Below are 26489 nucleotides of genomic sequence, written 5' to 3'. Positions count from 1 at the left end.
TTTGTTGTTTTGAGGGGATCCAATCCTGAAGCGGTTGCTAATTGGATGGCTCCCTTAATTAACCTATTGTCCCTCTCGACGAGCCCATTTGCTTGGGGATGGTAGAGTGCTGCTTTCTTCTGGTGTTTGTTGTGCTTCCTCAGAAACAGTTCCATGTCTCTGGATATAAGTTGTACTCCGTTGTCTGTTACTAACTCGTTGGGGAGCCCTTCGCTCTGAAAAATGGCCGTCAGGACCTCTATTACGGTTGCGGTCGTGATGTTAGGAACAAACTCGGCCTCGACCATTTCGATAAATAGTCCACTAGCACTATGCCGTACCGATGCTCGGGCGCCATCGTCTCCAATGGTCCTATGAAGTCTAGACCCACTTTTGACCACACCGCTTCCGGGGTTTCTGTGGGAATCATGGGCGCCTGTCCGATTTTCAGGCGCTTGTCACTGTTGAGACACTCATGGCATCTCTCAATCATGGTGCGGATCTCCAGGTCCATGGACGGCCACCAGTAGGCTTCTCTCACTCTGCAACGTGTCATGGTGTTCCCCAGATGGCCCGCAGGGGCCCTGCACAGAATGATTTTTCTCATGCCTGCGGGCGGGATTATCTGGTCGGTTTTCATAATTATGCCGTCGGCTTCTGAGATCTCATCTGCCACTTTCCAATAAGGTCTCATACCTTCTGGCACTGCCCTTTCGTCTGGCCATCCGTTTTTGATCCATTCTCTGATTCTCACCATGGTAGGATCCTTTCCGTCTTCTTCCATCCAGTGTTTTTCGCTGAGTTCCAGGTAGTCGGGTGCCTTGAGATCTGTAATGGATGCTACAATGCATTCTTCTTGTAAGAAAGTGGTGGCATTGTCCTTGCCCTCTGGCAATCTTGACATGCAGTCTGCCTGCAAATTCTTCCATCCGGAGATGTGTTGCACCTCGAAGGTGTATTCCTGCAGTTTTGCTGCTATGCGTGCTAATCGGGGTGTTGACACTTTGGTGCCACCTGAGCTGAGCATGTGGATGAGGGGCTTATGGTCGGTAACCAACTTGAACTTCGTGCCCCACACATATGTCCTGAAATGTTCCACAGCCCATGTACACGCTAACATCTCCTTCTCTATGGTGGAGTAGTTTTGTTCAGCTGACGATAGGGCTTTCGAGGCAAACGCTACCACATGTTCCGTGTCGCCCTTCTTCTGAGTGAGGACCGCCCCATGTCCATATGCACTGGCGTCTGTAGTCATGACTGTACTCCACTCTGGGTTGAACGGTTGCAAGCATGGCGCTTCAACTATGTGTTGTTTTATGCTTTCCACCGCTTTCTTCTGATCTTCCTGCCACGTGTACTCCGACCCTTTTTTGAGGAGCTCTCGGAGCGGTGCTGAGGTTTCCGAGAATTTGGGGATGAATTTTGCATAGTACTCCGCCATCCCGAGGAATGACCTCACTTCGTCTTTGTTGGTGGGTTCTGGAGCTTTAATTAAGGCCTGCAGTAAGTTTTGCTTGGGATTTATACCTTTTTCTGATATTTTGTACCACAAATACACAACTTCTTTTGCTTTGAACACACATTTTTTGTACCTTAATCTCACACCCGCTTCTTGCAGCTTGGTGAGGACTGTTCTCAATGTGACGTCGTGCATCTGTTCGTCCTTTGCGTAGATAAGGATGTCATCCTGGAAATAAGCCACGTTCCTGACGTTCCGCAGTAGAGCATCCATCATGCGTTGAAACGCTGAGGCTGCAGATGATAAACCAAATGGCATTTTGGTGAACTGGTACGTGCCAAACAGGGTGATGAAAGCGGTGAGTGGCTTGGACTCCTTGTGCAGTTGAATTTGATGGTAGGCGTTCCTCATGTCCAGTTTCGAGAATACTTTGGCTTCCTTCATCATGAGGATTAACTCATTTATGCTCGGCAGCGGGTAGCTGTCTGCAATAACTTCCAGGTTTAGGCTGCGGAGGTCAATGCATACTCTTAGCTCTTGTGAGTTCTGTTTCTTTATGAGTACCACTGGGCTCAGCCACTCAGAAGCTTCAATTTCTTCGATGACGCCATCTTTCTTCATTCTGTCCAGTTGGCTTCTGAGTGTGTCTCTTGCCGTTGTCGGTACTGGCCTTAATCTGTGCTTGACCGGAACTGCGTTGGTTTTGAGTAATATTTTGTGGACGAAGCCCTTGATGTGATCAGATTCTTCCAAAAATAGTTTGGGGTAATCACTTTTCACTACTGGTGCGCTCCTCCAACTGACTGACAGTACCTGATCCTCTGTGCTGGGGTCCAGCTTGATTTTCAGTTTCGCCTGGTCGTCCCACCCTAATACCCCTGGGCCTTCTTGACTAAAGTAAACTTTGGTGGTGGTCTCTCTTCCTTTGAACTCTACTTTCCCTTTGATGTAGCCCAACAAGTCTACAGACGCACCACCAAAAACTGTAGGCTTGTGCCGTGTGCTGAGTACTTGGACCGTCTCTGTACCCATCATCTCTTTGTACGTGCGTAGGGGTATTATGGTGAGATCAGAACCCGAATCAGCCATGACCCTTGTTTCCAGTCCATTTATTTTGATTGCACAGTGGGGCTTTTCCCTTCTGGCCCGTGAGCTGTTCACCATGATGACTGTCGGTCTCCCTTCATCTTCCGAGGACGAATCCCTCTCTGTGTTGTGTTCAGCGTTAACACTCGTGATCTTCTTGTTGCGCCACCGAGACATAATTGAGAAGTGACCAATCTTTTTGCATACTGAGCACTCCTTGTCTCTTGCTGGGCACTCTCTATCGAAGTCTAGATGCTTCGTGCTGGTGCACCTGTGGCATTTCAAAGGTTCTTTCTTTCCCCATTTTCCTTCTCTCGCATCGAGGACCGGCCTCTCCTTCTTTGGGCGGATTGCCACTGATTGAACTTCGGTAGGGCCGTGGCCGCTTGCAAATTCTTTCCTTCTGCCTACCATCTCCTCAACTGCTCTCGCTATTTCAATAGCTTTTTCCAGCTGCAATTCCTTCTCTAAAATGAACTTATCTTGTACTTTTCTGCTGTTGGTGTGGACCACCAGCATGTCGCAGATGAGAGTCTCAGCGTTGTTACCAAAACTGCAGAGCACCGCCAGTTCGCGCAGTTTGGTGACATAATCATCAACGGGTTCGGACGCCTCCTGTTTGCGGCTGTAGAACCGAATCCTGTGCAGGACGGTATTCTCCTTGCTGGCGAACCTTTTAACAATCCTTCGCACAGCCTCCTTGAATTCATCATCATTATCACCAGCTACTGGCTCCGGGGTGAGACTCTCAAACACCCTCTGTCCTTCAACGCCCAGGGCATTTAGTAACATCGCTCTGTGTCTCGCCGCCGAGTAGCCCGCACCGCCCATGGCCTCTACATACGTTGTGAATAAGGGTTGCCATTGTGTCCACGGAATGGCAAGCCTACCTGGAGTTTGCAGGAAGGGCGGTGGTGGTGTCGCTCCTTGCATGGCTCCATGCGGGTTTTAGTGATGATCCTCGTCGCCAATTATGTTGTGTAATTCTCACAATAAATGATAGGAGGCGGTGTGGTTACAAGTTGTGTGCTTTTATTCTTCTGTGCCACTCAAGTAAATCTGCAACATATATGATATGAGTCAATGATGGGCAACAGGCCCTGGAGCTGCGATGCAACTCGTGTACATGCTGAGAGTCTCTCTTGCGGCTTGGAGGCCTCTTCTTGGGAGGAGCGCCCGGGAGCACGTCCTGCTCCGTGGCTTTCTCCCGCTCGAATGCCTCGCTGAGCGTGCGGGGCCCGCACTTCCGGCCGCGCACGAGATCTCGCGAGACCGGTAGGTCTCGCATATCTCTACACAATTGTAAATAAAGTTTGACTTAACTGCTGCCCAAGCAGCAAAGAAAGAGGAAAGGAAGAGAAAGGAAGCCAGGTTTATGGACGTGGTTAGAGAGGATTGGATACAATAGTCACATGGAAACAACATTCGACCTATCATAAACGGACTACAAACAGCTGTTTTAATGGGAAATGTCGTTTTTGTGATGGTTTCTTTTTAATATTCTTTGCTTTAATGCTGCTCGAGAAAAGAGAAGCGTAAGCATAATTCGGGCCTCCAGTCTTGACACAGAATCCGAGCACAGGCAACCTTGTCCTGCTAAAAAGGAAGACAACTCACCTTTCAACCAGCACAAACGATCACAATCTGGTTTCCAAAAGTCATAAAAATGTTGAGAACCGGTCGTTCAATGTGACCAAATACAGCGCAGTATAAGTGTGCGGTTTCCATTGATATTACGTGGCAGAAGTGTTTTATTAGCAAAATGTCCTTCGAGCCGGATTTGAACCAGCGACCTAAGGATATCTGATTACCTCACTACAGTCCTCCGCTCTACCAACTGAGCTATCGAAGGATACCTGTACAGGCGATTGCAAATGGCATGCTGAATGACCAGCACACAATGTGACAGATATCATTGTTTATACGTGTGATTTCAATATTGATCCTGCTCCCTATAGTTGCACTTCAATGCCTTAAATTCATTATCAGGCTGTATACCGCGTGATTTTTTGACACCAAGAGTACCGTGCGGGTTCGGTTCGAAAGTACTTAAAGATCAACTTAGAACACAGCCAAGGGCCCATCACACATCTACAAGAAACAGCACGATGGAGAGAGGCTCCGTGCACGTGATAGTTGCACCTGGAGCCGAAAATGCGATTTTTCTTTCGAAATGATTTGGCGAGCAGCTCTATTGATCTCCTTCCTGACATCCCACCCGTTTTGTTCCATTGTACTTGCTGGTTACAGAATAAACAAAGAAATGGAAAATCCGATGCTATAACTGGGGCAATATTGCAACAACAAAAAAGGAAGGAAATGAGGTCTAGGATTGCAGATGTCTGTTTCTTTGCAAGACGACCGAAGAGCACAATCAATCAGCCGAAATAGCACAGTTGGGAGAGCGTTAGACTGAAGATCTAAAGGTCCCTGGTTCGATCCCGGGTTTCGGCAGCGGATATTTTGTAAAGGTTTTTCATGCTGCTCCATTTGATAATCAGAATCTTTTCACACTTAAAGTTATCATTGAATGGCAGACGATGCAGTGGAAATAAATCTCTAATTCTTATTTTTCTACCATATCTCCCCAAATGTAATTTCCATGTTAAAACTTGTTGCTCATTTCAACATGTCCTGTCTGTGCCATGAAATGGAAAAGAGACTTATAGGGGTCATAATATTTCAATGTGACTCAGGGCACATATGGCCATAATTCACAACTCACAGTACTGGGCATTATTTAGTTTAATGCTTTTGCAAAGATTTCCAGTTGCATAGGTGTTTTTTTTTTAAAGGGCTGCGGTTGAAGGAATAGGTGAAGTGGTGACAACTTTTGAATTTGCGCGGGTGGGGTGGGGTAGGGTAGGGTAGGTGGGTGAACCATTTGGTGCAACTTTTGACCCAGATGATGTCCTGGGAAATTATATTCTACTGAATGCCATCACACAACATGACATCATAAGCAGTGACATCCAATTACCTGTGAGCGACACACAGTCCTTGTTAATGATGTCCAGTTTCCCACCAAAACAAAAAGTGATGGATTTAAGGTTTTGCAGAAGTCATAATCACTGGCAAGTGCCATTCTTCTGTGTAACCTTCCCTATAATTATGTTGGCCAAGAATATCTTCACCAGCATATACAAAACACCAGTGCAGAGTAGAATCCTGTCACTGTGATGCACTGTACACGGAGCACCCGTAAATTAACTCTTGCCAAATAAAGCACGCAGCAGGTGTTTTCTTTCAACACACACCACTCGTGTCTATTGTTTTTGTCCGGCTAAGGTGATGGTGGTTCGGGAAGGGGGTAAGGGCGTGGGCGTCAAATGTTTCAAGATCGGTGGGTGGAGGGTGCAGCTATGCCCCATGAAGCAGTATAAGTGTTCCAATTTTCTAATTTATCTTGCGGAGGGCAAGTGTGTGTTGATGCGGCTAAGCCGGGTACCGCACCAATCACACAGGACTGGATAGGGAGACAAGGGGTGCAAAAAAGGATGGAGCGGAGATGGACCCACCACGGTGCCGGGCTTTGTCTGTATATCTGGTAGAGAGTCGCAGGGCTGAACGTCGGAGGCGGTCTGCGGATCAGAGGCAGGATCTAGGCAGTGGCAGAAGATCAGAGGGGCGTTTCGTTCCCCCAGGCAAGGTTTTATACATCCCGGTCCTATCCAGTCCCCAGACAGTGATCGAGCACGGGTGCAACCGAAAACTACCCTCCCTCTCTCTCATAACTATATTGTTTCTGTATCAATTTTCTCTCTATTTTACTGTCGTACTGAGCACTACTTTGTTCGTTTTTCAGAGCCCCGAGGCGGAGTTATGAGGTGTATACATAAAAAAGTGCAGGTTGAGACCACAAGGGTCCACTGCAACCAGGAGTTAGAGCACGGCACCCAGGGGTACAAGTCCTTAGTAATGGCCACAGGGCAATCCAATGATTGAGGAGGGTTGTGGGGGGGTTTGGGAACTGCAACAAGAGACAGCGTCTGCCATGGGGCTAAGCTGCCAGCTAACAGGTAAGTATGTACATTGAAATGAGGAGGGTCAAATAAAGAAAAGGGGAAAGAGGGAAAGGATAGGAATGGAGGGAGTTACGAGATTTCAGCAAGGGAAGTGGTCGGTCAGTGGTTTCAGCTGGGAGCTTTGCCCCCATGAAAGGAGTGTTCAAGCTGCCAACCTTAGTGCCATTTGCCCGGGTGCCTGGATGAGGAGGCCAAGAATGTCTTCACCGGCATATCCAGGATGCCAGTGCAGAGCAGAATCGTACTAAGTTAACTCTTGCCAAATAAAGCACCGCTAGGGAAGATTTTCCTTAGGTGCAATTTTCCCTCTGTTTATGGACCGCTCCAAACTTTTTGCTTTTGTTTGGCTAACCTAACCGGACTTTTTCCTGTGGAGCGCAGCCTTCAGCTGCACTCCTCTGGGCTTTTGTTCATCTGTTATGGGGATACTGACACGTCCTTCATACTGTCAGTACTGACAAACTATATTTCCCTTAGTCTTTGATTATGTTGTCATTTCTTGATAACTTTTGATCTATGTGCCAAGTACCTTACAGTAACGCACATAGGGGTCCTTTTGTTTTATCGCCCTAGACACACTCTAAGGATTTTCTGGTGACTGTACAGGTGTGCCTGGGACAAACTGGTGGCAGCAGTTTACTTTTATAGTATTTGTAATTCTTTTTAGTTAACCATACTGCGTTTACTGCGTTTGGCTCAAGACTGTGGCCACTGCCGAAATGGCTGTGGCACAAAGTCTTTTGTTCTGTCCTTTGTCCATTTTGTCCCTTTGTCTTCCCCCAGCTCGATCAGACAAGGGCTTTGGGCATGCAGCCACCCGTGAAAACCACAACTTTCGCGGGCTCCTGCATGTCACGTGTGCTAATGCCCAGGAAGAGGATTGGGACTCTCTGGTCCCAATCTACACTACTGGTGCCAGTATGTCTGGTATGCCTGAATGACTGGAACCAATGTGGACCGCGATTGGTTCATGCCTGACGTTCATGCAAGAGAGCATATCTTTTGTTGGCTATCCTAGATTTGAGCATGAAACGAATTTCGGATGAGAGAGGGGGCTCTGTATCCATTCCAGGTCTATCAACTGAAGTTCTCTCCAAACTACATAAGGACCAAGTATCCTGAATTGCCAAAGGAGACCTTTGGAACCACCAGAGAAGTGCTGGAAGGTTTGGCACCCTGAGCCTGCTGTTGTTCCGTCAGACCCCTGCTCTTGTATCCACCACAGAAGGCCTGCAAGTGCGCTTCGACCCTTTGGAGTAGGGGGAACAACTACTCTCAGCACCTCCTGATTACCCTCAAAAAGAGCCTCATCAGAAGTGTTCCTGGGCCATCCAGCAAACTGACAAGCTTGAACCTGGGGTATCGCATAGGAGCACTGCTGTTCCGAGTTGAAACTCGAGACTTGGGGAATCGCTAGCTTGTGGTCCTGGGCCCTCTCCCGCCAAATGTTGTCCTAGCTCCTCTGGGTCGCGATTTAAAAGAGTGTGTCATGCCGTGAGCATTTGCAGTACCTGCATTGCCCGGATGTGGTGACGGTTATTGTATTAGCCTTGCCTGCCTGCCCCCTTGTGCCCTGTGATGTGCTGCACTGGAACTGTCCTCTTTTCTTCATCGTGAGCTGAGAAAAGGCTACTGTCCCGCCACAGACGATCGTCCTGTCCCGCAGCTGCTGAGAGCCAGAGCAACGTGCAACTGCAGGGGTTGAACCTACAAGCTACCTGGCCTACACTGGCAAAGTTTGGCCCAGACTGTGTCGAGGGTGGGAGAGTACTTGCATCACTTACCGTCTACCCGCTATTCTCCAGTTCCTCCAGGAGGGTTTTGACAAGGGCATAGCGATCTCCACACTTTGCTCCCAATGGGCCTCCATTAAAATCCTCTTGGGGGACTCTGATGGCCACCTGGATGGGGAGGTGTTGGTGGGGAAGTTTCTTCGGGGTGTCTCTGCTTCCCGTCCTTGTACCTATAAGGGCCTTCCCCCAGGGATCGTCCTCCAGACTTAAAGTTCCTTCAGGGGCATCCCTTTGAGCTCCTGTCGGAAATTGATATCAAGCACCTTACTCTGAAGACTGCTTTCCTGATTGCCATCACGTCTGCCCATAGGCTGGGGGAGGTTGGGGCTCTGTTGTGTCAACCCTCTTTCTTGAGAGTTCTGCCGGACTCTGGTTTTGCGGTGTGATCCCAAGTTTCTGCCTAAAGTTGTGTCTCAGTTTCACACTTCTCAGGATCTGGTTCTCCCTGCGGTTATTCAGAAACCCCAGGCGCCGAACGAGGTGGCTTGGCATGCCATTGAGGTGCGGCGGGCAGTTCTGGAATATTTGGCTCGGACTGCCCCTTTCCGGCAGTCTGATAGTCTCTTGGTTACTTGTGGCCCCGTGGAGCGGGGCGTAAGGCCTCTGTGGTTTTCATTAGCCGGTGGATCCGTACTGTTGTCTCCATGTCCTATTTGGTTTCTGGCCTGCCTGTACCTGACCACGTTCAGGGTCGATCTATCAGGGGGTTAGGCTGCTTCCTGGCCAGATGCTGTTATCTCTACAGAAGATTTGGGCGTTTCTCTACAGGGGTTTGGCTGAAACCTGGGCGGATCAGAGCACCTTGTCAACCACTATCAGTTGAACGTCTCTCACTCTAGGGATGGTTCCTTCAGGGTTGGTGTTTTGTCTGTTGGGATGTGATTATTGGAGTCAATAAAGGTGTTTTTTTTGTTGCTGCACTTCTGTCTCTGTGTCTCATTGGGACCTCTCCCTGTTGCTGCTATGGTATGCCTCATGAAGTAAGTACTGGGTCGAGGAAGAGTGGACGTGGAGGTAATGCTCTGATTACTTACAAGCAATCTTCATTACTCCTAATCCTACTCTTCCTCGTCACAGTACTGACGACCCGCCTCTCCCTCCCTACGGGGGTTCCATGCTGCGGCTTGAATACGTTAAACAGGAAGCTGAGGGTCAAGGGGAGAAGTTAGACAAAAGAAAAGAAATAGAAGAAAGTCCTGTATCGGAGGCAGGGGCCTCATGAAGTAAATGCTGTGACGAGGAAGGGTACGACTAAGAGTAATGAAGATTACCTGTAAGTTATTAGAGCAATTTGTTGTATAATTCTCACAATAAATGATAGGAGGCGGTGTGGTTGCAAGTTGTGTGCTTTTATTCTTCTGTGCCACTCAAGTAAATCTGCAACATATATGATATGAGTCAATGATGGGCAACAGGCCCTGGAGCTGCGACACAACTCGTGTACATGCTGAGAGTCTCTCTTGCGGCTTGGAGGCCTCTTCTTGGGAGGAGCGCCCCGGAGCGTGTCCTGCTCCGTGGCTTTCTCCCGCTCGAATGCCTCGCTGAGCGCGCGGGGCCCGCACTTCCGGCCGCGCATGAGATCTCACGAGACCAGCAGGTCTTGCGATATCTCTACACACCTCCCCCTGATAATGCAAAGGCAGTTCATTGCAATACATAGTCATTGTATCTCACCGGTCTTCTGTGTTCCCTTCGCGGACGATCGCCTCTCTCACTGCACACGTCCTGCTGGTCATTTTCTCGCTCGAGAGTTGGGGCATCCACTTGAATCTCATTTCCTTCAACTTCTCTTCTGTCTGTCTCCGGCTCTCGTTCTTCCCCCCTCTCATTGTCCATTACTCCTTCAGCTTCAGACCTTTCATAAGTCTTTTCTCTCTCTTGCCTCTTTTCAAACGTGGCTACTCTTTCCATGTTCCATGTGTGCCCATCTACGGTGCGGACATGGTTGGCTCCTCGGTGAATCACCTTCACAGGTCCGCTGAACCGTGAGCCCGTGATCTGATCCTTGGTCGGTAACCGTATTTTGATCCAATCTCCTTCTTTTACTTCTGACTCTTGTTTGGTCCTTCTTCTTCTGTCGCTCCACCTTTTCATGCGTGCCTTGTTGTTCTCTATTCTCCACACCACTTCCGACATGTTTACTTCTTCGTCTTCTCTTACTTTGGCCAACCATGGCGGTACTAGCGTGGATGCTGCTCTCCTCCCTCTCAGCATGCGAAAAGGAGAAATTTGGGTGATCCCGTTGGGGGTCAGTCTGTGAGCTGCGATGGCCTCTTTTGTTGTTTTGAGGGGATCCAATCCTGAAGCGGTTGCTAATTGGATGGCTCCCTTAATTAACCTATTGGCCCTCTCGACGAGCCCATTTGCTTGGGGATGGTAGAGTGCTGCTTTCTTCTGGTGTATGTTGTGCTTCCTCAGAAACAGTTCCATGTCTCTGGATATAAGTTGTACTCCGTTGTCTGTTACTAACTCGTTGGGGAGCCCTTCGCTCTGAAAAATGGCCGTCAGGACCTCTATTACGGTTGCGGTCGTGATGTTAGGAACAAACTCGGCCTCGACCATTTCGATAAATAGTCCACTAGCACTATGCCGTACCGATGCTCGGGCGCCATCGTCTCCAATGGTCCTATGAAGTCTAGACCCACTTTTGACCACACCGCTTCCGGGGTTTCTGTGGGAATCATGGGCGCCTGTCCGATTTTCAGGCGCTTGTCACTGTTGAGACACTCATGGCATCTCTCAATCATGGTGCGGATCTCCTGGTCCATGGACGGCCACCAGTAGGCTTCTCTCACTCTGCAAGGTGTCATGGTGTTCCCCAGATGGCCCGCAGGGGCCCTGCACAGAATGATTTTTCTCATGCCTGCGGGCGGGATTATCTGGTCGGTTTTCATAATTATGCCGTCGGCTTCTGAGATCTCATCTGCCACTTTCCAATAAGGTCTCATACCTTCTGGCACTGCCCTTTCGTCTGGCCATCCGTTTTTGATCCATTCTCTGATTCTCACCATGGTAGGATCCTTTCCGTCTTCTTCCATCCAGTGTTTTTCGCTGAGTTCCAGGTAGTCGGGCGCCTTGAGATCTGTAATGGATGCTACAATGCATTCTTCTTGTAAGAAAGTGGTGGCATTGTCCTTGCCCTCTGGCAATCTTGACATGCAGTCTGCCTGCAAATTCTTCCATCCGGAGATGTGTTGCACCTCGAAGGTGTATTCCTGCAGTTTTGCTGCTATGCGTGCTAATCGGGGTGTTGACACTTTGGTGCCACCTGAGCTGAGCATGTGGATGAGGGGCTTATGGTCGGTAACCAACTTGAACTTCGTGCCCCACACATATGTCCTGAAATGTTCCACAGCCCATGTACACGCTAACATCTCCTTCTCTATGGTGGAGTAGTTTTGTTCAGCTGACGATAGGGCTTTCGAGGCAAACGCTACCACATGTTCCGTGTCGCCCTTCTTCTGAGTGAGGACCGCCCCTAGTCCATATGCACTGGCGTCTGTAGTCATGACTGTACTCCACTCTGGGTTGAACGGTTGCAAGCATGGCCCTTCAACTATGTGTTGTTTTATGCTTTCCACCGCTTTCTTCTGATCTTCCTGCCACGTGTACTCCGACCCTTTTTTGAGGAGCTCTCGGAGCGGTGCTGAGGTTTCCGAGAATTTGGGGATGAATTTTGCATAGTACTCCGCCATCCCGAGGAATGACCTCACTTCGTCTTTGTTGGTGGGTTCTGGAGCTTTAATTAAGGCCTGCAGTAAGTTTTGCTTGGGACTTATACCTTTTTCTGATATTTTGTACCACAAATACACAACTTCTTTTGCTTTGAACACACATTTTCTGTACCTTAATCTCACACCCGCTTCTTGCAGTTTGGTGAGGACTGTTCTCAATGTGACGTCGTGCATCTGTTCGTCCTTTGCGTAGATAAGGATGTCATCCTGGAAAAAAGCCACGTTCCTGACGTTCCGCAGTAGAGCATCCATCATGCGTTGAAACGCTGAGGCTGCAGATGATAAACCAAATGGCATTTTGGTGAACTGGTACGTGCCAAACAGGGTGATGAAAGCGGTGAGTGGCTTGGACTCCTTGTGCAGTTGAATTTGATGGTAGGCGTTCCTCATGTCCAGTTTCGAGAATACTTTGGCTTCCTTCATCATGAGGATTAACTCATTTATGCTCGGCAGCGGGTAGCTGTCTGCAATAACTTCCAGGTTTAGGCTGCGGAGGTCAATGCATACTCTTAGCTCTTGTGAGTTCTGTTTCTTTATGAGTACCACTGGGCTCAGCCACTCAGAAGCTTCAATTTCTTCGATGACGCCATCTTTCTTCATTCTGTCCAGTTGGCTTCTGAGTGTGTCTCTTGCCATTGTCGGTACTGGCCTTAATCTGTGCTTGACCGGAACTGCGTTGGTTTTGAGTAATATTTTGTGGACGAAGCCCTTGATGTGATCAGATTCTTCCAAAAATAGTTTGGGGTAATCACTTTTCACTACTGGTGCGCTCCTCCAACTGACTGACAGTACCTGATCCTCTGTGCTGGGGTCCAGCTTGATTTTCAGTTTCGCCTGGTCGTCCCACCCTAATACCCCTGGGCCTTCTTGACTAAAGTAAACTTTGGTGGTGGTCTCTCTTCCTTTGAACTCTACTTTCCCTTTGATGTAGCCCAACAAGTCTACAGACGCACCACCAAAAACTGTAGGCTTGTGCCGTGTGCTGAGTACTTGGACCGTCTCTGTACCCATCATCTCTTTGTACGTGCGTAGGGGTATTATGGTGAGATCAGAACCCGAATCAGCCATGACCCTTGTTTCCAGTCCATTTATTTTGATTGCACAGTGGGGCTTTTCCCTTCTGGCCCGTGAGCTGTTCACCATGATGACTGTCGGTCTCCCTTCATCTTCCGAGGACGAATCCCTCTCTGTGTTGTGTTCAGCGTTAACACTCGTGATCTTCTTGTTGCGCCACCGAGACATAATTGAGAAGTGACCAATCTTTTTGCATACTGAGCACTCCTTGTCTCTTGCTGGGCACTCTCTATCGAAGTCTAGATGCTTCGTGCTGGTGCACCTGTGGCATTTCAAAGGTTCTTTCTTTCCCCATTTTCCTTCTCTCGCATCGAGGACCGGCCTCTCCTTCTTTGGGCGGATTGCCACTGATTGAACTTCGGTAGGGCCGTGGCCGCTTGCAAATTCTTTCCTTCTGCCTACCATCTCCTCAACTGCTCTCGCTATTTCAATAGCTTTTTCCAGCTGCAATTCCTTCTCTAAAATGAACTTATCTTGTACTTTTCTGCTGTTGGTGTGGACCACCAGCATGTCGCAGATGAGAGTCTCAGCGTTGTTACCAAAACTGCAGAGCACCGCCAGTTCGCGCAGTTTGGTGACATAATCATCAACGGGTTCGGACGCCTCCTGTTTGCGGCTGTAGAACCGAATCCTGTGCAGGACGGTATTCTCCTTGCTGGCGAACCTTTTAACAATCCTTCGCACAGCCTCCTTGAATTCATCATCATTATCACCAGCTACTGGCTCCGGGGTGAGACTCTCAAACACCCTCTGTCCTTCAACGCCCAGGGCATTTAGTAACATCGCTCTGTGTCTCGCCGCCGAGTAGCCCGCACCGCCCATGGCCTCTACATACGTTGTGAATAAGGGTTGCCATTGTGTCCACGGAATGGCAAGCCTACCTGGAGTTTGCAGGAAGGGCGGTGGTGGTGTCGCTCCTTGCATGGCTCCATGCGGGTTTTACTGATGATCCTCGTCGCCAATTATGTTGTGTAATTCTCACAATAAATGATAGGAGGCGGTGTGGTTACAAGTTGTGTGCTTTTATTCTTCTGTGCCACTCAAGTAAATCTGCAACATATATGATATGAGTCAATGATGGGCAACAGGCCCTGGAGCTGCGATGCAACTCGTGTACATGCTGAGAGTCTCTCTTGCGGCTTGGAGGCCTCTTCTTGGGAGGAGCGCCCGGGAGCACGTCCTGCTCCGTGGCTTTCTCCCGCTCGAATGCCTCGCTGAGCGTGCGGGGCCCGCACTTCCGGCCGCGCACGAGATCTCGCGAGACCGGTAGGTCTCGCATATCTCTACACAATTGTAAATAAAGTTTGACTTAACTGCTGCCCAAGCAGCAAAGAAAGAGGAAAGGAAGAGAAAGGAAACCAGGTTTATGGACGTGGTTAGAGAGGATTGGATACAATAGTCACATGGAAACAACATTCGACCTATCATAAACGGACTACAAACAGCTGTTTTAATGGGAAATGTCGTTTTTGTGATGGTTTCTTTTTAATATTCTTTGCTTTAATGCTGCTCGAGAAAAGAGAAGAGTAAGCATAATTCGGGCCTCCAGTCTTGACACAGAATCCGAGCACAGGCAACCTTGTCCTGCTAAAAAGGAAGACAACTCACCTTTCAACCAGCACAAACGATCACAATCTGGTTTCCAAAAGTCATAAAAATGTTGAGAACCGGTCGTTCAATGTGACCAAATACAGCGCAGTATAAGTGTGCGGTTTCCATTGATATTACGTGGCAGAAGTGTTTTATTAGCAAAATGTCCTTCGAGCCGGATTTGAACCAGCGACCTAAGGATATCTGATTACCTCACTACAGTCCTCCGCTCTACCAACTGAGCTATCGAAGGATACCTGCACAAGCGCTTGCAAATGGCATGCTGAATGACCAGCACACAACGTGACAGATATCATTGTTTATACGTGTGATTTCAATATTGATCCTGCTCCCTATAGTTGCACTTCAATGCCTTAAATTCATTATCAGGCTGTATACCGCGTGATTTTTTGACACCAAGAGTACCGTGCGGGTTCGGTTCGAAAGTACTTAAAGATCAACTTAGAACACAGCCAAGGGCCCATCACACATCTACAAGAAACAGCACGATGGAGAGAGGCTCCGTGCACGTGATAGTTGCACCTGGAGCCGAAAATGCGATTTTTCTTTCGAAATGATTTGGCGAGCAGCTCTATTGATCTCCTTCCTGACATCCCACCCGTTTTGTTCCATTGTACTTGCTGGTTACAGAATAAACAAAGAAATGGAAAATCCGATGCTATAACTGGGGCAATATTACAACAACAAAAAAGGAAGGAAATGAGGTCTAGGATTGCAGATGTCTGTTTCTGTGCAAGAAGACCGAAGCGCACAATCAATCAGCCGAAACAGCTCAGTTGGGAGAGCGTTAGACTCAATATCTAAAGGTCCCTGGTTCGATCCCGGGTTTCGGCAGGGGATAATTTTAAAGGTTTTTCATGCTGCTCCATTTGATAATCAGAATCTTTTCACACTTAAAGTTATCATTGAATGGCAGACGATGCAGTGGAAATAAATCTCTAATTCTTATTTTTCTACCATATCTCCCCAAATGTAATTTCCATGTTAAAACTTGTTGCTCATTTCAACATGTCCTGTCTGTGCCATGAAATGGAAAAGAGACTTATAGGGGTCATAATATTTCAATGTGACTCAGGGCACATATGGCCATAATTCACAACTCACAGTACTGGGCATTATTTAGTTTAATGCTTTTGCAAAGATTTCCAGTTGCATAGGTGTTTTTTTTTTAAAGGGCTGCGGTTGAAGGAATAGGTGAAGTGGTGACAACTTTTGAATTTGCGCGGGTGGGGTGGGGTAGGGTAGGGTAGGTGGGTGAACCATTTGGTGCAACTTTTGACCCAGATGATGTCCTGGGAAATTATATTCTACAGAATGCCATCACACAACATGACATCATAAGCAGTGACATCCAATTACCTGTGAGCGACACACAGTCCTTGTTAATGATGTCCAGTTTCCCACCAAAACAAAAAGTGATGGATTTAAGGTTTTGCAGAAGTCATAATAACTGGCAAGTGCCATTCTTCTGTGTAACCTTCCCTATAATTATGTTGGCCAAGAATATCTTCACCAGCATATACAAAACACCAGTGCAGAGTAGAATCCTGTCACTGTGATGCACTGTACACGGAGCACCCGTAAATTAACTCTTGCCAAATAAAGCACGCAGCAGGTGTTTTCTTTCAACACACACCACTCGTGTCTATTGTTTTTGTCCGGCTAAGGTGATGGTGGTTCGGGAAGGGGGTAAGGGCGTGGGCGTCAAATGTTTCAAGATCGGTGGGTGGGGGGTGCAGCTATGCCCCATGAAGCAGTATAAGTGTTCCAATTTTCTAATTTATCTTGCGGAGGGCAAGTGTGTGTTGATGCGGCTAAGCCGGGTACCGCACCAATCACACAGGACTGGATAGGGAGACAAGGGGTGCAAAAAAGGATGGAGCGGAGATGGACCCACCACGGTGCCGGGCTTTGTCTGTATATCTGGTAGAGAGTCGCAGGGCTGAACGTCGGAGGCGGTCTGCGGATCAGAGGCAGGATCTAGGCAGTGGCAGAATATCAGAGGGGCGTTTCGTTCCCCCAGGCAAGGTTTTATACATCCCGGTCCTATCCAGTCCCCAGACAGTGATCGAGCACGGGTGCAACCGAAAACTACCCTCCCTCTCTCTCATAACTATATTGTTTCTGTATCAATTTTCTCTCTATTTTACTGTCGTACTGAGCACTACTTTGTTCGTTTTTTCAGAGCCCCGAGGCGGAGTTATGAGGTGTATACATAAAAAAAGTGCAGGTTGAGACCACAAGGGTCCACTGCAACCAGGAGTTAGAGCACGGCACCCACGGATACAAGTCCTTAGTAATGGCCACAGGGCAATCCAATGATTGAGGAGGGTTGTGGGGGGGTTTGGGAACTGCAACAAGAGACAGCGTCTGCCATGGGGCTAAGCTGCCAGCTAACAGGTAAGTATGTACATTGAAATGAGGAGGGTCAAATAAAGAAAAGGGGAAAGAGGGAAAGGATAGGAATGGAGGGAGTTACGAGATTTCAGCAAGGGAAGTGGTCGGTCAGTGGTTTCAGCTGGGAGCTTTGCCCCCATGAAAGGAGTGTTCAAGCTGCCAACCTTAGTGCCATTTGCCCGGGTGCCTGGATGAGGAGGCCAAGAATGTCTTGACCGGCATATCCAGGATGCCAGTGCAGAGCAGAATCGTACTAAGTTAACTCTTGCCAAATAAAGCACCGCTAGGGAAGATTTTCCATAGGTGCAATTTTCCCTCTGTTTATGGACCGCTCCAAACTTTTTGCTTTTGTTTGGCTAACCTAACCGGACTTTTTCCTGTGGAGCGCAGCCTTCAGCTGCACTCCTCTGGGCTTTTGTTCATCTGTTATGGGGATACTGACACGTCCTTCATACTGTCAGTACTGACAAACTATATTTCCCTTAGTCTTTGATTATGTTGTCATTTCTTGATAACTTTTGATCTATGTGCCAAGTACCTTACAGTAACGCACATAGGGGTCCTTTTGTTTTATCGCCCTAGACACACTCTAAGGATTTTCTGGTGACTGTACAGGTGTGCCTGGGACAAACTGGTGGCAGCAGTTTACTTTTATAGTATTTGTAATTCTTTTTAGTTAACCATACTGCGTTTACTGCGTTTGGCTCAAGACTGTGGCCACTGCCGAAATGGCTGTGGCACAAAGTCTTTTGTTCTGTCCTTTGTCCATTTTGTCCCTTTGTCTTCCCCCAGCTCGATCAGACAAGGGCTTTGGGCATGCAGCCACCCGTGAAAACCACAACTTTCGCGGGCTCCTGCATGTCACGTGTGCTAATGCCCAGGAAGAGGATTGGGACTCTCTGGTCCCAATCTACACTACTGGTGCCAGTATGTCTGGTATGCCTGAATGACTGGAACCAATGTGGACCGCGATTGGTTCATGCCTGACGTTCATGCAAGAGAGCATATCTTTTGTTGGCTATCCTAGATTTGAGCATGAAACAAATTTCGGATGAGAGAGGGGGCTCTGTATCCATTCCAGGTCTATCAACTGAAGTTCTCTCCAAACTACATAAGGACCAAGTATCCTGAATTGCCAAAGGAGACCTTTGGAACCACCAGAGAAGTGCTGGAAGGTTTGGCACCCTGAGCCTGCTGTTGTTCCGTCAGACCCCTGCTCTTGTATCCACCACAGAAGGCCTGCAAGTGCGCTTCGACCATTTGGAGTAGGGGGAACAACTACTCTCAGCACCTCCTGATTACCCTCAAAAAGAGCCTCATCAGAAGTGTTCCTGGGCCATCCAGCAAACTGACAAGCTTGAACCTGGGGTATCGCATAGGAGCACTGCTGTTCCGAGTTGAAACTCGAGACTTGGGGAATCGCTAGCTTGTGGTCCTGGGCCCTCTCCCGCCAAATGTTGTCCTAGCTCCTCTGGGTCGCGATTTAAAAGAGTGTGTCATTCCGTGAGCATTTGCAGTACCTGCATCGCCCGGATGTGGTGACGGTTATTGTATTAGCTTTGCCTGCCTGCCCCCTTGTGCCCTGTGATGTGCTGCACTGGAACTGTCCTCTTTTCTTCATCGTGAGCTGAGAAAAGGCTACTGTCCCGCCACAGACGATCGTCCTGTCCCGCAGCTGCTGAGAGCCAGAGCAACGTGCAACTGCAGGGGTTGAACCTACAAGCTACCTGGCCTACACTGGCAAAGTTTGGCCCAGACTGTGTCGAGGGTGGGAGAGTACTTGCATCACTTACCGTCTACCCGCTATTCTCCAGTTCCTCCAGGAGGGTTTTGACAAGGGCATAGCGATCTCCACACTTTGCTCCCAATGGGCCTCCATTAAAATCCTCTTGGGGGACTCTGATGGCCACCTGGATGGGGAGGTGTTGGTGGGGAAGTTTCTTCGGGGTGTCTCTGCTTCCCGTCCTTGTACCTATAAGGGCCTTCCCCCAGGGATCGTCCTCTAGACTTAAAGTTCCTTCAGGGGCATCCCTTTGAGCTCCTGTCGGAAATTGATATCAAGCACCTTACTCTGAAGACTGCTTTCCTGATTGCCATCACGTCTGCCCATAGGCTGGGGGAGGTTGGGGCTCTGTTGTGTCAACCCTCTTTCTTGAGAGTTCTGCCGGACTCTGGTTTTGCGGTGTGATCCCAAGTTTCTGCCTAAAGTTGTGTCTCAGTTTCACACTTCTCAGGATCTGGTTCTCCCTGCGGTTTTTCAGAAACCCCAGGCGCCGAACGAGGTGGCTTGGCATGCCATTGAGGTGCGGCGGGCAGTTCTGGAATATTTGGCTCGGACTGCCCCTTTCCGGCAGTCTGATAGTCTCTTGGTTACTTGTGGCCCCGTGGAGCGGGGCGTAAGGCCTCTGTGGTTTTCATTAGCCGGCGGATCCGTACTGTTGTCTCCATGTCCTATTTGGTTTCTGGCCTGCCTGTACCTGACCACGTTCAGGGTCGATCTACCAGGGGGTTAGGCTGCTTCCTGGCCAGATGCTGTTATCTCTACAGAAGATTTGGGCGTTTCTCTACAGGGGTTTGGCTGAAACCTGGGCGGATCAGAGCACCTTTGTCAACCACTATCAGTTGAACGTCTCTCACTCTAGGGATGGTTCCTTCAGGGTTGGTGTTTTGTCTGTTGGGATGTGATTATTGGAGTCAATAAAGGTGTTTTTTTTGTTGCTGCACTTCTGTCTCTGTGTCTCATTGGGACCTCTCCCTGTTGCTGCTATGGTATGCCTCATGAAGTAAGTACTGGGTCGAGGAAGAGTGGACGTGGAGGTAATGCTCTGATTACTTACCAGCAATCTTCATTACTCCTAATCCTACTCTTCCTCGTCACAGTACTGACGACCGGCCTCTCCCTCCCTACGGGGGTTCCCATGCTGCGGCTTGAAAACGTTAAACAGGAAGCTGAGGGTCAAGGGGAGAAGTTAGACAAAAGAAAAGAAATAGAAGAAAGTCCTGTATCGGAGGCAGGGGCCTCATGAAGTAAATGCTGTGACGAGGAAGGGTACGACTAAGAGTAATGAAGATTACCTGTAAATTATTAGAGCAATTTGTTGTATAATTCTCACAATAAATGATAGGAGGCGGTGTGGTTGCAAGTTGTGTGCTTTTATTCTTCTGTGCCACTCAAGTAAATCTGCAACATATATGATATGAGTCAATGATGGGCAACAGGCCCTGGAGCTGCGACACAACTCGTGTACATGCTGAGAGTCTCTCTTGCGGCTTGGAGGCCTCTTCTTGGGAGGAGCGCCCGGGAGCGCGTCCTGCTGCGTGGCTTTCTCCCGCTCGAATGCCTCGCTGAGCGCGCGGGGCCCGCACTTCCGGCCGCGCACGTGATCTCGCGAGACCAGCAGGTCTTGCGATATCTCTACACACTTCCCCCTGATAATGCAAAGGCAGTTCATTGCAATACATAGTCATTGTATCTCACCGGTCTTCTGTGTTCCCTTCGCGGACGATCGCCTCTCTCACTGCACACGTCCTGCTGGTCATTTTCTCGCTCGAGAGTTGGGGCATCCACTTGAATCTCATTTCCTTCAACTTCTCTTCTGTCTGTCTCCGGCTCTCGTTCTTCCCCCCTCTCATTGTCCATTACTCCTTCAGCTTCAGACCTTTCATAAGTCTTTTCTCTCTCTTGCCTCTTTTGAAACGTGGCTACTCTTTCCATGTTCCATGTGTGCCCATCTTCGGTGCGGACATGGTTGGCTCCTCGGTGAATCACCTTCACAGGTCCGCTGAACCGTGAGCCCGTGATCTGATCCTTGGTCGGTAACCGTATTTTGATCCAATCTCCTTCTTTTACTTCTGACTCTTGTTTGGTCCTTCTTCTTCTGTCGCTCCACCTTTTCATGCGTGCCTTGTTGTTCTCTATTCTCCACACCACTTCCGACATGTTTACTTCTTCGTCTTCTCTTACTTTGGCCAACCATGGCGGTACTAGCGTGGATGCTGCTCTCCTCCCTCTCAGCATGCGAAAAGGAGAAATTTGGGTGATCCCGTTGGGGGTCAGTCTGTGAGCTGCGATGGCCTCTTTTGTTGTTTTGAGGGGATCCAATCCTGAAGCGGTTGCTAATTGGATAGCTCCCTTAATTAACCTATTGGCCCTCTCGACGAGCCCATTTGCTTGGGGATGGTAGAGTGCTGCTTTCTTCTGGTGTATGTTGTGCTTCCTCAGAAACAGTTCCATGTCTCTGGATATAAGTTGTACTCCGTTGTCTGTTACTAACTCGTTGGGGAGCCCTTCGCTCTGAAAAATGGCCGTCAGGACCTCTATTACGTTTGCGGTCGTGATGTTAGGAACAAACTCGGCCTCGACCATTTCGATAAATAGTCCACTAGCACTATGCCGTACCGATGCTCGGGCGCCATCGTCTCCAATGGTCCTATGAAGTCTAGACCCACTTTTGACCACACCGCTTCCGGGGTTTCTGTGGGAATCATGGGCGCCTGTCCGATTTTCAGGCGCTTGTCACTGTTGAGACACTCATGGCATCTCTCAATCATGGTGCGGATCTCCAGGTCCATGGACGGCCACCAGTAGGCTTCTCTCACTCTGCAACGTGTCATGGTGTTCCCCGGATGGCCCGCAGGGGCCCTGCACAGAATGATTTTTCTCATGCCTGCGGGCGAGATTATCTGGTCGGTTTTCATAATTATGCCGTCGGCTTCTGAGATCTCATCTGCCACTTTCCAATAAGGTCTCATACCTTCTGGCACTGCCCTTTGTCTGGCCATCCGTTTTTGATCCATTCTCTGATTCTCACCATGGTAGGATCCTTTCCGTCTTCTTCCATCCAGTGTTTTTCGCTGAGTTCCAGGTAGTCGGGCGCCTTGAGATCTGTAATGGATGCTACAATGCATTCTTCTTGTAAGAAAGTGGTGGCATTGTCCTTGCCCTCTGGCAATCTTGACATGCAGTCTGCCTGCAAATTCTTCCATCCGGAGATGTGTTGCACCTCGAAGGTGTATTCCTGCAGTTTTGCTGCTATGCGTGCTAATCGGGGTGTTGACACTTTGGTGCCACCTGAGCTGAGCATGTGGATGAGGGGCTTATGGTCGGTAACCAACTTGAACTTCGTGCCCCACACATATGTCCTGAAATGTTCCACAGCCCATGTACACGCTAACATCTCCTTCTCTATGGTGGAGTAGTTTTGTTCAGCTGACGATAGGGCTTTCGAGGCAAACGCTACCACATGTTCCGTGTCGCCCTTCTTCTGAGTGAGGACCGCCCCTAGTCCATATGCAGTGGCGTCTGTAGTGATGACTGTGCTCCACTCTGGGTTGAACGGTTGCAAGCATGGCGCTTCAACTATGTGTTGTTTTATGCTTTCCACCGCTTTCTTCTGATCTTCCTGCCATGTGTACTCCGACCCTTTTTTGAGGAGCTCTCGGAGCGGTGCTGAGGTTTCCGAGAATTTAGGGATGAATTTTGCATAGTACTCTGCCAACCCGAGGAATGACCTCACTTCGTCTTTGTTGGTGGATTCTGGAGCTTTAATTAAGGCCTGCAGTAAGTTTTGCTTGGGACTTATACCTTTCTCTGATATTTTGTACCCCAAATACTCAACTTCTTTTGCTTTGAACACACATTTTTGGTACCTTAATCTCACACCCGCTTTTTGCAGTTTGGTGAGGACTGTTCTCAATGTGACGTCGTGCATCTGTTCGTCCTTTGCGTAGATAACGATGTCATCCTGGAAATAAGCCACGTTCCTGATGTTCCGCAGTAGAGCATCCATCTTGCGTTGAAACGCTGAGGCTGCAGATGATAAACCAAATGGCATTTTGGTGAACTGGTACGTGCCAAACGGGGTGATGAAAGCGGTGAGTGGCTTGGACTCCTTGTGCAGTTGAATTTGATAGTAGGCGTTCCTCATGTCCAGTTTCGAGAATACTTTGGCCTCCTTGATCATGAGGATTAACTCATTTATGCTCGGCAGTGGGTTGCTGTCTGCAATATCTTCCAGGTGTAGGCTGCGGAGGTCAATGCATACTCTTAGCTCTTGTGAGTTCTGTTTCTTTATGAGTACCACTGGGCTCAGCCACTCAGAAGCTTCAATTTCTTCGATGACGCCATCTTTCTTCATTCTGTCCAGTTGGCTTCTGAGTGTGTCTTTTGCCGTTGCCGGTGCTGGCCTTAATCTGTGCTTGACCGGGACTGCGCTGGTTTTGAGTAATATTTTGTGGACGAAGCCCTTGATTTGACCAGGTTCTTCCAAAAATAGTTTGGGGTAATCACTTTTCACTACTGGTGCGCTCCTCCAACTGACTGACAGTACCTGATCCTCTGTGCTGGGGTGCAGCTTGATTTTCAGTTTCGCCTGGTCGTCCCACCCTAATACCGCTGGGCCTTCTTGACTAAAGTAAACTTTGGTGGTGGTCTCTCTTCCTTTGAACTCTACTTTCCCTTTGATGTAGCCCAACAAGTCTACAGACGCACCACCAAAAACTGTAGGCTTGTGCCGTGTGCTGAGTACTTGGACCGTCTCTGTACCCATCATCTCTTTGTACGTGCGTAGGGGTATTATGGTGAGATCAGAACCCGAATCAGCCATGACCCTTGTTTCCAGTCCACTTATTTTGATTGCACAGTGGGGCTTTTCCCTTCTGGCCCGTGAGCTGTTCACCATGATGACTGTCGGTCTCCCTTCATCTTCCGAGGACGAATCCCTCTCTGTGTTGTGTTCATCGTTGGCACTCGTGATCTTCTTGTTGCGCCACCGAGACACGATTGAGAAGTGACCAATCTTTTTGCATACTGAGCACTCCTTGTCTCTTGCTGGGCACTCTCTATCGAAGGCTAGATGCTTCGTGCTGGTGCACCTGTGGCATTTCAACGGTTCTTTCTTCCCCCATTTTCCTTCTCTCGCATCGAGGACCGGCCTCTCCTTTTTTGGGCGGATTGCCACTGATTGAACTTCGGTAGGGCCGTGGCCGCTCGCGAATTCTTTCCTTCTGCCTACCGTCTCCTCAACTGCTCTCGCTATTTCAATAGCTTTTTCCAGCTGCAATTCCTTCTCTAAAATGAACTTATCTTGTACTTTTCTGCTGTTGGTGTGGACCACCAGCATGTCGCAGATGAGAGTCTCAGCGTTGTTACCAAAACTGCAGAGCACCGCCAGTTCGCGCAGTTTGGTGACATAATCATCAACGGGTTCGGACGCCTCCTGTTTGCGGCTGTAGAACCGAATCCTGTGCAGGACGGTATTCTCCTTGCTGGCGAACCTTTTAACAATCCTTCGCACAGCCTCCTTGAATTCATCATCATTATCACCAGCTACCGGCTCCGGGGTGAGACTCTCAAACACCCTCTGTCCTTCAACGCCCAGGGCATTTAGTAACATCGCTCTGTGTCTCGCCGCCGAGTAGCCCGCACCGCCCATGGCCTCTACATACGTTGTGAATAAGGGTTGCCATTGTGTCCACGGAATGGCAAGCCTACCTGGAGTTTGCAGGAAGGGCGGTGGTGGTGTCGCTCCTTGCATGGCTCCATGCGGGTTTTAGTGATGATCCTCGTCGCCAATTATGTTGTGTAATTCTCACAATAAATGATAGGAGGCGGTGTGGTTACAAGTTGTGTGCTTTTATTCTTCTGTGCCACTCAAGTAAATCTGCAACATATATGATATGAGTCAATGATGGGCAACAGGCCCTGGAGCTGCGATGCAACTCGTGTACATGCTGAGAGTCTCTCTTGCGGCTTGGAGGCCTCTTCTTGGGAGGAGCGCCCGGGAGCACGTCCTGCTCCGTGGCTTTCTCCCGCTCGAATGCCTCGCTGAGCGTGCGGGGCCCGCACTTCCGGCCGCGCACGAGATCTCGCGAGACCGGTAGGTCTCGCATATCTCTACACAATTGTAAATAAAGTTTGACTTAACTGCTGCCCAAGCAGCAAAGAAAGAGGAAGGGAAGAGAAAGGAAGCCAGGTTTATGGACGCAGTTAGAGAGGATTGGATACAATAGTCACATGGAAACAACATTCGACCTATCATAAACGGACTACAAACAGCTGTTTTAATGGGAAATGTCGTTTTTGTGATGGTTTCTTTTTAATATTCTTTGCTTTAATGCTGCTCGAGAAAAGAGAAGAGTAAGCATAATTCGGGCCTCCAGTCTTGACACAGAATCCGAGCACAGGCAACCTTGTCCTGCTAAAAAGGAAGACAACTCACCTTTCAACCAGCACAAACGATCACAATCTGTTTTCCAAAAGTCATAAAAATGTTGAGAACCGGTCGTTCAATGTGACCAAATACAGCGCAGTATAAGTGTGCGGTTTCCATTGATATTACGTGGCAGAAGTGTTTTATTAGCAAAATGTCCTTCGAGCCGGATTTGAACCAGCGACCTAAGGATATCTGATTACCTCACTACAGTCCTCCGCTCTACCAACTGAGCTATCGAAGGATACATGTACGAGCGCTTGCAAATGGCATGCTGAATGACCAGCACACAACGTGAAAGATATCATTGTTTATACGTGTGATTTCAATATTGATCCTGCTCCCTATAGTTGCACTTCAATGCCTTAAATTCATTATCAGGCTGTATACCACGTGATTTTTGGACACCAAGAGTACCGTGCGGGTTTGGTTCGAAAGTACTTAAAGATCAACTTAGAACACAGCCAAGGGCCCATCACACATCTACAAGAAACAGCACGATGGAGAGAGGCTCCGTGCACGTGATAGTTGCACCTGGAGCCGAAAATGCGATTTTTCTTTCGAAATGATTTGGCGAGCAGCTCTATTGATCTCCTTCCTGATATCCCACCCGTTTTGTTCCATTGTACTTGCTGGTTACAGAATAAACAAAGAAATGGAAAATCCGATGCTATAACTGGGGCAATATTACAACAACAAAAAAGGAAGGAAATGAGGTCTAGGATTGCAGATGTCTGTTTCTTTGCAAGACGACCGAAGAGCACAATCAATCAGCCGAAATAGCTCAGTTGGGCGAGCGTTAGACTGAAGATCTAAAGGTCCCTGGTGCGATCCCGGGTTTCGGCAGGGGATATTTTTTAAAGGTTTTTCATGCTGCTCCATTTGATAATCAGAATCTTTTCACACTTAAAGTTATCATTGAATGGCAGACGATGCAGTGGAAATAAATCTCTAATTCTTATTTTTCTACTATATCTCCCCAAATGTAATTTCCATGTTAAAACTTGTTGCTCATTTCAACATGTCCTGTCTGTGCCATGAAATGGAAAAGAGACTTATAGGGGTCATAATATTTCAATGTGACTCAGGGCACATATGGCCATAATTCACAACTCACAGTA

At 48.5% G+C, this 26489-nt stretch overlaps 6 non-coding genes across 6 annotated transcripts; 3 read left to right on the top strand and 3 right to left on the bottom strand.

Moving 5' to 3' along the window:
- Positions 1-4289: 4289 nt before the first annotated feature.
- TRNAY-GUA (transfer RNA tyrosine (anticodon GUA)) lies at positions 4290-4376 on the bottom strand. Its single transcript is given in 2 exon segments — positions 4290-4325; positions 4340-4376. It is a non-coding gene; the product is annotated as a tRNA-Tyr (tRNA).
- A 529-nt stretch (positions 4377-4905) lies between these two features.
- TRNAF-GAA (transfer RNA phenylalanine (anticodon GAA)) lies at positions 4906-4978 on the top strand. The gene has a single exon. It is a non-coding gene; the product is annotated as a tRNA-Phe (tRNA).
- Positions 4979-14906: 9928 nt separating this feature from the next.
- On the bottom strand, positions 14907-14993 carry TRNAY-GUA (transfer RNA tyrosine (anticodon GUA)). The gene is given in 2 exon segments: positions 14907-14942; positions 14957-14993. It is a non-coding gene; the product is annotated as a tRNA-Tyr (tRNA).
- Positions 14994-15522: 529 nt separating this feature from the next.
- Positions 15523-15595, top strand: TRNAL-CAA (transfer RNA leucine (anticodon CAA)). The gene has a single exon. It is a non-coding gene; the product is annotated as a tRNA-Leu (tRNA).
- Positions 15596-25525: 9930 nt separating this feature from the next.
- Positions 25526-25612, bottom strand: TRNAY-GUA (transfer RNA tyrosine (anticodon GUA)). Its single transcript is given in 2 exon segments — positions 25526-25561; positions 25576-25612. It is a non-coding gene; the product is annotated as a tRNA-Tyr (tRNA).
- Positions 25613-26141: 529 nt separating this feature from the next.
- Positions 26142-26214, top strand: TRNAF-GAA (transfer RNA phenylalanine (anticodon GAA)). The gene has a single exon. It is a non-coding gene; the product is annotated as a tRNA-Phe (tRNA).
- The last annotated feature ends 275 nt before the right edge of the window (positions 26215-26489 follow it).

The sequence above is a fragment of the Ambystoma mexicanum genome (assembly GCF_040938575.1).
Source record: "Ambystoma mexicanum isolate Mex_15411 chromosome 12 unlocalized genomic scaffold, UKY_AmexF1_1 Mex_chr12_unloc.2, whole genome shotgun sequence".
NCBI lineage: Eukaryota > Metazoa > Chordata > Amphibia > Caudata > Ambystomatidae > Ambystoma > Ambystoma mexicanum.
Note: the sequence above shows the minus strand (reverse complement) of the source record. Positions and strands in the feature narration are given on the sequence as shown.